Source organism: Corvus brachyrhynchos, unplaced genomic scaffold (genome assembly GCF_000691975.1).
Source record: "Corvus brachyrhynchos isolate BGI_N302 unplaced genomic scaffold, ASM69197v1 scaffold340, whole genome shotgun sequence".
Lineage (NCBI taxonomy): Eukaryota > Metazoa > Chordata > Aves > Passeriformes > Corvidae > Corvus > Corvus brachyrhynchos.
In genome coordinates this window covers 623,486-633,614 of record NW_008235987.1, presented here as the reverse complement: position 1 = coordinate 633,614, position 10,129 = coordinate 623,486, and the positions used below count along the sequence as shown (strand labels likewise).

Sequence of the window (10,129 nt, the reverse complement as noted above, 5' to 3'; positions counted from 1 at the left end):
GCCGGCTGAAACTGCTGCCTTGTGCAAAGCTGCTCGAGCTCCTCAGATAAATTAGCATCCAGGGGATTGTTTTCCTCTACATTTTGTGCAGTTGCATAAGAGGGAGGAACAGAGGAGCCCAAGGAGCAGATTGCTTTGTAGAAGCATGAAACAACTGCAGCCGGAGCTGCTGCCTCTCCTGCTGCCAGAGCTCAACACCTTCAGCTGGATGAGGCTCCAGGGTAGGAGCTGGATGTAGCTGGGTCCTGTGGGTCAGCATGGGCAGGACAGGGAGACCAGGGGCTCTTCCCAGCATGGCTGGTCATCTCCGAGCTGTTCCCAGGTGTCCCTGCTCACAGCAGCAGCAGTGCCTGCAGACAGCCCAGCCCCATCCCTTCTGCCCGGAGCAGGCCCCTGCCCACTGCTGCTGGTCTCTGCCTCCACCTCCCAGGAGACTGAGAGGCCCCTTTGCAGGCACACCCGAGGAACTTCCAGATACGTCGGTGTAGGAGCTCTGGGGGCTTCCCAGCGGGTGCCATTCCCAGCACGAGGAGGAGGAGGAGGAGGAGGAGGAGGAGGGTATCAGTATCCACTCAGCTGCCTCCCCCTGGCTTGACCCCATTGAACTTACCGATCCCAGCGTGAGGAATGTGTGAGGTGATCAGTGTATCTCAGCCCTGCCAGTGGAGGCGCGGGCTGAGGCTTTGGTTTAACCCTTCCCACCCCCCAGCGCAGGTCCCTGCGCTCCCCAGGGCTCAGGGGCTCCTGCCTTGGTCCTGCTGGCCAGGCTGGGCTGCAGACGGGTGGCTCCTGAATTGCATTATTCCCTGCTGAGCCTGGCCCATCCCATCCTGCCTTTGGGTGACCTCCCTGGAGGATTTTCCTGTGCCTGAACAGCGGGAGAGATGCTGATGGCTCCTCAGGCAGCACCTCCGTGCCGTGGCCTCCCCGGCCCGTCCCAGATGGGTCCAGTCCAGCGTAGGCTTGGCTCAACCTCTCTACACTCAGCACTATTGCTTCCCGTAAAAATCCAGAGAGGAGCTGGAAACGAGCAGGGGCGGGATGAAAGACCCGACGAGGCTCACACTTGCAGGAGGGCGCAGACACTTGGGGAGGGGGGAGAGAGGGACGGGGCTGCAGAGCTGCCGGCGATGCTGGGGAGAGGAGCGGGGGGGAGGACGGAGCTGCGGAGCGCCGGGGGAGCGTGGCTGGAAGTGCTTTCATAACCCTCAGCCAGAGTGATTTTCTGAGGCATAAGTGATGGAGGTAAATAGGATTATCTCACAAAAGGGACCAGTGAAATAATAAACATCCTCATCCAGCACCGCCCCGGTAAATGAGCGGGGGTGCGGGGGAGCAGCCCCGCCGCCCGGGAGGAGCGGGAGCGGCGCCCGCGGTGCCCGTTCCGGAGGACGGGGCTGAACACGAGCCCTGGGCACGTGGGTTCGCTGCTTTTTGGGACCTGGCCCGGCTCTCCGGCTCCTGTAAGTGCAAAGCGGCGTCCGCGCCGGGCTGAGCGGTGTGAGGGGGTGTTTTGGGGTGTCATGAGCTGATGTCCTGCGGAGGGCTCGGTGGGGTGGGCGCTCAGCAGCCCGCAGGGACCTGCAGGAGCCACCGCCGAGGTGCTGGGGGTGCTGGGGCGGGGGAGTGTGGGTAGCAAACGCGTGGCGCTCAGCACGGGGAAGCACGTGGTCCCAGGCGCGCACGGGATGTGACACGCGTGGGCGGAGGCAGCGGGTCCCCAGCCCGGATCCCTCGAGGGCAGGGGCCCGGCCGTGCCCTGCCAGCTGCCACCGAAGGCTCCGCCCTCGCCTGCCGCGGCACTTTCCTCCTGTGTGCCAGAGCCCGGGGAGTGCCCGGCCCCGCTGACAGAGCATCGTGCGGCAGTGGCAGGTCTGTGGGGAGGGGGAGCAGAGTGCTGGGAGGCCCCTCCAGCGGGCAGGGGACAACAGCCCAGGGCTGACTGGGAGAAGCGGTGATGGCAGGGTCCGAGGGGGGCGGTGGCCACAGGCAGGGGACGCTGCCCCGCTGCTTCTGCGCTCCACAGGGATCTCCTCGGGACACTGCAGGACTGAAGGCACAAAAGTCTCCCTTGACTTTGTGACGGTGACAGGCTGAGTCTCCTCGGGCAGGGAGAGGCTCTTTAGCTACATTAACAGTCTGAGATCTGATGGGAAAGATGAAATAACTCAGTCTCCTCCCCACCACTCACTTGAGACTCTGACAGAATCGCCACGATTAGGAAAATTCACCTCGAAGCTTCATCTGTAAAGGACCAAACCATGAGGAAATATTTGGCCCAGAGGGAGGCAGAAGAGGAATTTCATCTGCCTCTCATCTTTCATCATTTGCCTTCTCTGGCTCCTATCTTGGCAGCCCCAGTATTTTGCTTTGTCTCCTTCAGGTGACTAATCATTAGACTAATTAGTTGCTAATCAATGTTTAATTAAAATGTAGCTGTTAATTACTGGAGGTGGTACCACAGGTTGACTATGAGGTGTTATGGAAATATTTTTAAGGGCAGTTCACAGGGCACTGGTCCTCCTTCCTCGGCTTGGGGGTGTCCCAGGGTCCCCTCCCCTGGGATGCTGCTCTGGGATTGGGATGGGAGCTGCAGGTGGAACACACCTGGAGCCGATTCCGTCACCTGGGACCAGCTCGTGGTGCGGGTGGCTCCGGAGCATCCCTGACACTTTCCCATGTAGCAGCTGGGGATGGAGGTGCCTGGGCAGCTCTGGGCCGGGTGGAATGTGGAGGACATCCCTGGGATGGAATGGGAAGCAGCCAAAGCAGGATCCTGATGCCCTGCCCAGGGCTGCGAGCCCCTCGCTTTGGGAGGTGTATGAGCATTTGGGATGCTGGTGAGCATCTGGCCAAAATCCCAGTGCAGGGTGCAGCTCCCACTCCAGTTCTCCCTGCTCAGCCTCCGCCTGCTCCCATAAGGCCCTCTGAGAGCTGAGGCCAGGAGGGATGGAGACAGAGGCTTCATTACATGCAAGAGCCAAGAGGTTCTCCGTGCCCAAGCCATCAGAAAGCGCCGGTAAATGTTCCATCGGCGGTGGTATGTAGGTCACCCAGGTGTGCCGCCTCCAGGTACCGGCTCATTTCAGCCCTCGGTGGGGAGCCTGCGTCTGCTCATTAACTCTGCAGCTCTTCTCCCTCCCTGTGCCTTCTGAGCCAGGGCTGATGTGCCTGGCTGGGGCAGGGGCTGCTCACGGGGCTGGGGGCTTTGTGCCAGCTGGGGAGGGGAGGGCTGGGAGTACCATGTTTTGTTCAAGGGCTCTGAACCCCTTACAGCTCCATAGGGTGGGCACCTGAGGGAGAGGCAGGGACCCCCAGGACCCCCATGCACGAGCTGTGTCCCCTCCTCGGGGCGGTGCTGACCGGTGGGGCAGGTGCTTTACAGATGCTGTGCTTGTGCCAGTGCCACCGTTTACATTCTCCCTGCTGCTTACATCCCTTATTTCACTTTACTTGTGATTTTATGGCTCATTTTAATGTCTTGAGAGCAGACCCACAGGATAACAAGGTCTGGTGCTGCAGAGGGTCCTGTGGCAGACACAGTGTCTCCATCCAGCTGGAGACACTGGAGCACAGCGAATGTGCCTCTGTCTGGGTCAGGCAGTGGCGTGTCCGTCACCTGGGGAGGGGCAGGGGGACTTGCTGAGGCAGAGAAGTTGGGTGGCTGAACGGGGCTGATGCTGTAGGGCTCATGGGAGAGCCAGCTCCCGGCATCTGTGCTCAGCATATCCCTTCTTGCTCCTGAAAACGGGCATCTCTTTGGGGGGCTACTGCACCTGATAAGGTCCCTGTCACCCAGAGAGCATTTGCTGTGGGGCTCAGAGAAGCCCCAGAGCTCTGGAACAAGGCATTGGAGAGTCTTTGCCCTGGTCAGGACAATATCCCTTCCCCAGCTGTCCCTGGGCGATGCCTGTACCTCCCTCCAGCTGTGGCTGGACATGTGTCACTCCCCACCTTGGCTGTGCCAGAGTGCTGGCTGGGGGATGCGAGGGTTCACGTGTGCCTTGGTTTGCTCGATGGCACGGGATATGTTTTTTGGGGAAAAAAATCTTTTTTTCCCCCCCTGCTAGTTAGAGGAGGATGCTGACAGCGGCCCAGGGGTGGGGTGGTTCGGGTGGTGACAATGCAAGGAACAAGCTATGTTTAGAAATAATTGCTTTGTCTTTCACAGAGGTATTAGTGCCTCCATGCTGGCAGCTGCAGGAATTAGCTGGAAGTTTTGGTGACACAAATACAGAAGCAAAATTATTGTTACTTATCATCACTTCCATGCATGTGAGGGGAAAGAGACGTTATCAGGGCAGAGAGAGGGAAACAGTGAAGCAGAGGGGCTGCAGCTGGGGATCTCCAGCACAAGGCTGGCACATCCTTGGGGGAGCCCAGCCCTGGAGGCTCTTGCTTCACCAGAGAAATGCTGGTTTTATGCCAAGGGTCTGCGCCCATCCCTGGGACAGTCACAGGGGACCTGCAGCTCCAGCAGTGTGGAATGGCACATCCTGCAGCTGGTTTGGCCCAAGGGGAGGGGCATTTTGGACAATGGCTTGGCGGGGGGGGGAGCTGGGTAGGTGGGCTCCTGAAGGGGGGCTTGGGGGGCTGGAGACACCCAGCCCCTGTTGGCTGCTGTGGGGCTGGAGGGGCAGGCAGGGGGCACTTAGGGGCTGTTGGGAAGTGATCCCTTATTTGCCCTAACAGAAGCCTGGCATACCAGGATGCAGGGAGAGGAGAATTTTACCACAGCGAACCTTCACCTTGGCTGTGCATCCCTGTGGTGCTGCTCACCCGGGTCAGTCCTGAGCACCTTCTGCATTGCAGGAGGATCCCAGCTCCTCTTTGGATGGAAGAGCAAACTGGGGGGTTCAGAAGTGGCACCGTTTTGGCTGTTCACGTGGGACTGGGTGACGGTGTCAGGTCACAAGCCAGGGCCCCACGGGATGTGGAGCAGCAGCTCTGTGTGGAAGCGATGGTGGATGGTAACAGGAGGATCCTCCCGCAGAGGAGCAGCAGAGCCCCTTGGGAGGCTGCTCTCCGTGGATGGCGGAGCTGTTGCTCCGTCGGGAGCCCCCGAGGATGCGGCCGCGGCTCCGGCGTCGCTCCGCTCTCCCGGTGTTTGTTTCTCCCTGGCTCCGGGAGCGCGGCTCCCGCTGGCAGCATCCTACCCTGTCCCTGCCCGTCCCTTGGCGGCCCGGCTGCCTCCGAAAAGTAAAGTTGAATGTTTGGAAGGAACAGATCTCTGATGAAACAAGGCCATTCATGCTTTCAGATATTAAATTCCATGCAGAATATTAAATAATTTCCTCTTCAATGATCCCAGTAAATTTAATTAGCTCTTGTTCCCCCAATAGAGTTGTTGCTGCCATCCTGATGCGTGGATGCGGGGGGGAGTGAAGGGGAATGCCGCTGCCTTCCTGGGCCTTCGCAGCTCTGTCCCCAACATCACCTCCCTGCTCCAAGCCAGAGCTCCTTTGGAGCGAGATCCCAGCTCCAGCTGCTTCTGTGGGGAGGAGGGAGCTGGGTGTGGAAGCCTCTTTCTCTCTGGTCTGCTTGGAGCTGCTCTGCCTGGAGGGAGCAGGGCCTGGGAAGGAATCTGGGGAAAATCCGTGGTGTTTTGGGTGATTGTCCAGAGCCTTTTCTGTAGCTGCGTGGGAGCTGGGTCCGAGAGGGAAGATGGGAATCACACAAGTAGTTGGCTTTCAGGAGACATGATTGCTGTGTGATTGTGGCATTGTTGGGGTTTTTTTCTGTGTGTGTGATGTCTGTTTTGTTTTTGCAAGTTTTAGAACATCAGAGCAAAGAGGAAAGAAAAAATCTCTTTGCAATGGAAGCAGCTAATAGTGGGTTATAAATGTGTCCCTGGCACGGTTCATTAGCTGCCATGACATATTGAGGGCTGGGAGCGGTGTGATACCAGCAAATCAATTCCAAATTTCATCTGAGAAGGAATGTAGGGAGGCCAGATCATGCAACATGTTACCAAATATTCCTTCCCAGCCAGAATGGAGCTGCTCCTCTCTCTGGGTGCTGCTCCTGCTGGGCTGCAGTGCAGAATGCAAAATAAATAAATAACCAAGGATCTAATTTACTGATGATTAATTTGCATAATTAGTGCTGTGTCAAATCACTTCACCGAGGTGCAAGGCACACTCTTCTGAGGTGTTTGCATGGACATCTTCGCAGGTTTCCCCAAGCTCACCTTATTTCACATTTAACAGTCTCCCGAGGCTGTCACATTGGTGTTGATGGGATTTCACAGGGTCAAAGTGGATGTGAGAGCTGGGGGTCTGCAGGGCCAAACCCCTGCCAGCCTTCCCATGCCCCATCCTGTTGCTGGAGCACTGCCCTGCCCTGGAAATATGTGTGGCCGTGGGTGGCCGTAGTCCTGGAGCCAGGGATGAGCTCAGCCCGAGCTCTGCTGTGGGCACACACCTGCCGGCCCCGGCCAGTGCCAACTCCCTGGAGAGGGGCAGTGAAGTGATGGCTGAACCCCGGCCATTCCGTATCCACCTGCTGCTCCCTTGGCTGCTCCAGGGATGCTTTGGGAAGGGGCTCAGGGTGGGCAGCCAGGGATGAGGTTTTGGCCAGGGGATCAATGCAGCGATGGGGCCCGAGGCGGTGCCTGGGAGAGGGGAGCAGTGGCTGAGCACCCGGCAGCACCCAATGCCGTGTGTCCCTCACTTTTCCAAGGGCTTTGCCTCTTTGCAGGGTGATTTCTGTCCCCAAGTGCTGCTGATGCTGCAGCTCCCATCGCTTGGCATCAGGGCAGTCCCAGCAGTGGGACTGGCAGCGCTTCCCCCATCCACCTCCTGCTCTGGGCAGGGACCTGAGGCCCGAGCGCAGGGCTGGCTTCAGGCTCATTCCCTCCCCTGGAGCAGGGGAAGCAGCTGCGGAATGCCAGCAGGTGAATTGTCCATCGATGCCATAAACACTTGGAGTGCTCTAAAGCACGCAGCGCTGCGGGCAGCCCCGGTCACATCCCTGCTCCTGCTCCCTGTAATGGATATCAGATTGTTCTCCCAATCTTGGCGTTGTTTCAATAATTGACTGATGCAGCGCAATGTTCACTGATTTAATAAGTTTGTTAGTGTAATAGAGGCTCAGGATTTTGCTGTTAATGTGCAGTGACAATTGCATTGTAGATTTGCTCATTATGTTACATAACTTAGCCATGAAATCTATCGGAAATTATATTTAAAAAAGCATTATTGCAGAACCCATCAGTGTGGCTCTCCCAGCTCCACCCACGGTGCTTTGCAGTCTGAGCGTGTCTGTTCAGTGCCTCGCTGGGACTGCACGTTCCGCTTTGGCTTTTTTGGGTCAGGGCATCTGACACTTGCCAGAAAAACAACCCTGGGTCTTGCCTTGTCATCCCACCTTCTCCATTGCGGCCAAGGGTGGTGCAGGTACCCGGTGTTTTGGCAGCTCTCTGGGGAGAGCTCCAGCTGGCACCGTGCCCCTGGCCCTCCGGTGGGACAGGCACTGGCAGGTGAAGCTCTTGGCAGGTCCAATCTTAAGCTGCTGGGGCTGTGTCAGAGCTGAACATGCTCTGCAAACGTCCCCTTTTTGGGCAGAGTCACGAGGAGGGGCCGGACATGCTTTGGGCACCTCAAAGTTGAGGATCCCTGAGAGCCATGGGGGAGGATGGGGGGGAGGGGGGCTGTTGCCTCATTGCCTCGTGTCTCTCCCTGGTACTGAGTGGCCTCTGTTGCCTTGTGGAGGAGATCCCAGAACTGGATGCCCTGACAGGGACATGATGCTCAGCCCTGGGGACTGAGGGGATCCCCAGAGCTGGGGCTGTGGGGCTCCACATTCCAGAAACTGTGTTCAGGAGAAAACCCACATGGAGCCACAGTGGGTCTTGTCATCTCTGTACTCCAGCCATAGTTCCGAGGAAAACCTCGTCTTCCTTAAAGATAAAAAAATCCCAGCAGCAGTAATTTAAACAACTCTGACTGCCTCCAAATGAAGGCCCTGATGGCAAACAGGCTGTGAAATCGGCTAAGAAAAAAAGGAAAAACATATTTTTCCCAGAGTAATACTTGTTCCCACGGTTCACAAACAGCCTTGCAGGGGTTTGATGCCTTGTGCTGTTTCCAATGGCTGCTTTTCCCTCCGCTGCCGCTCTCGTGCATCCTCAGCCATTATCCCCCGCCTGCTCCTCCTCCTCCTCTCCCACGGCCGGGCAGGACACTCCTACACTTGCCCTTCTGGAGATCCCCGGGCAGGTTCCCCCGGTGGGTTCCTCTCTGGGTGGTTCCCTGCCCGGGTGTCCCCGCGTAGATGCCGGGGCTCGGGCCTTCTCCGGCGGGTTGCCTAGCAATCCCGGCATCCCGATCCCAGCAATCCCGGCATCCCGATCCCACTCCGCCGCCGCTCCGCGCGCGCACCTCCCGCTTGCAAGGCTGCACCTCCCAAGTGGGAACGGGTTTGCGTTTCTGGGAACGGAGTCAGCCGGGACCCAGCTCGGAGGCTTGGGATGCAGGGGAGATTTTGCAGAGCTGAGCTCTCCTGCATTCCCAGCTCCTCGTTCTCCAAATCTGCTGCCTAAAGCATCTTCAGCCTCAGTGAAGCGTGAGCAAGCGGCACAGCGGGGCAGAGCCGAGAGCGGGCCTGGCTGCCTTTGTCGGGAGAACAAGGGCTGCTGCGCTCGGCTGCGGGGCCGCCGCGGCCCTGTGGGCTAAAAATACACCCGTGGATCATACAAAATAGATGTGGGGATGGGTGAGGCGCAGTCCGTGTGTTCCTGGTCCTCACTCACGTGGTGGCTCGTCATAGCCCTGATGGTTTTCTCCAGAGTGGTCTTCAGAGCCCTCGGGAGGGAAGGGGAGCTGTATGAGGGGAGGGGAGCAGTGCCTGGTTTGGGAGGCTGCGGGTGGGCTCTGCAGGAGACTGAGAAAGTCTCAGAGATGACTCTGTGCTAAACTCATAGGAGATAACTTCCTGCTCAGGCAGGCTCTAGATATTCCAGATATTTCTCAGGAAATAGAGCTTGGGTAGCTTCACCACAGTCTTAACTATTGGGAAGCACAAATAAATCATTTGAGCCAGGAAGAGGTGCTGAGCCCCATCCAGGAACGCCAGCAGGAGCTGTCACTGCACTGTGACATCCACTCTGTGCTAAACTCATAGGAGATAACTTCCTGCTCAGGCAGGCTCTAGATATTCCAGATATTTCTCAGGAAATAGAGCTTGGGTAGCTTCACCACAGTCTTAACTATTGGGAAGCACAAATAAATCATTTGAGCCAGGAAGAGGTGCTGAGCCCCATCCAGGAACGCCAGCAGGAGCTGTCACTGCACTGTGACATCCCCTAAGCCGGTGGGATTCAGGGGGCGCTTTGAGGGACCCGCTGCCAGAACGGCCACTGCTCATGGCTCTTTCCGAGATGGAACCTCCCGGCAGCGAGCCCAGGAAAGGGCAGAGCAGGACCGCTGACAGCCGGGGTCTGCTCAGTCCGATAGCGCAGGTCTGCGCCGCTCCGCTGGCTTCCCGGGGGAGGAGATGAGCAGCAGGAGAACGAGAGACAGCCGTGAATGCCAGAGGTCTGCTCTTGCATAACACCCCAGGAAGCTTCCAGCTGCGGTGGGAATGCCCGGATCACTGCCCAGAGATCCTTAAATGGGATTGAGAGGGAAGAAAGGGTAAGGGGCTGAGACACGCACGGAGCTTTAGTGGGTCTGGGGGATGCTACAAACCTACATGCTGTGGGCTCCCGGCACTGCCTTGTGTTTCCCAGTGTTTGCAGTGAGGAATGGAAATCCTCTTCCCCCCTGCCGCTGCCGTCCTGCCAGGGGCTGCCGTGAGCCTGGGCATCCCGCTCAGTGCCCGGGTATCCCACCCAGTCTCCAGGTGGATGCACAGTGATGGAATCGGTGTCCCTGATCCGGCTTGTCCAGGGGGCTTTGCTCCTCACCAGTCGCGGGGCCGCAGTGCCCGGTGCTGCTTGAGGACAGGGAGGGATTGCGAGAATCCCCCGGGGCAGCCCGCTCCGTGCCGGCGCCGCTGCTGGAGGCTCATTTTTGGGGGAGAAACAGACAAAACCCGGCTCTTTTGGTGGCGCAGCGGTGGGAGCGCGTGCGGAGCGGCCACCGGGCACGGTGCGGGGGGTCCCCGGGCACAAAAGAAATGATTCAGT

General features: G+C 58.3%; 1 long non-coding RNA gene across 2 annotated transcripts in view; it reads left to right on the top strand.

Annotated features, from left to right (window-relative positions):
* Positions 1-1,396: 1,396 nt before the first annotated feature.
* Positions 1,397-10,129, top strand: part of LOC108445644 — a 102,291-nt gene continuing 93,558 nt past the window's right edge. Inside the window, exon 1 of one of the 2 annotated variants that reach the window (XR_001860592.1) lies at positions 1,397-1,463. This is a non-coding gene — a long non-coding RNA (uncharacterized LOC108445644). Of the gene's footprint in view, positions 1,464-9,569; positions 9,636-10,129 lie in introns of those variants that run through there. The other variant, XR_001860593.1, reaches the window with a different exon arrangement.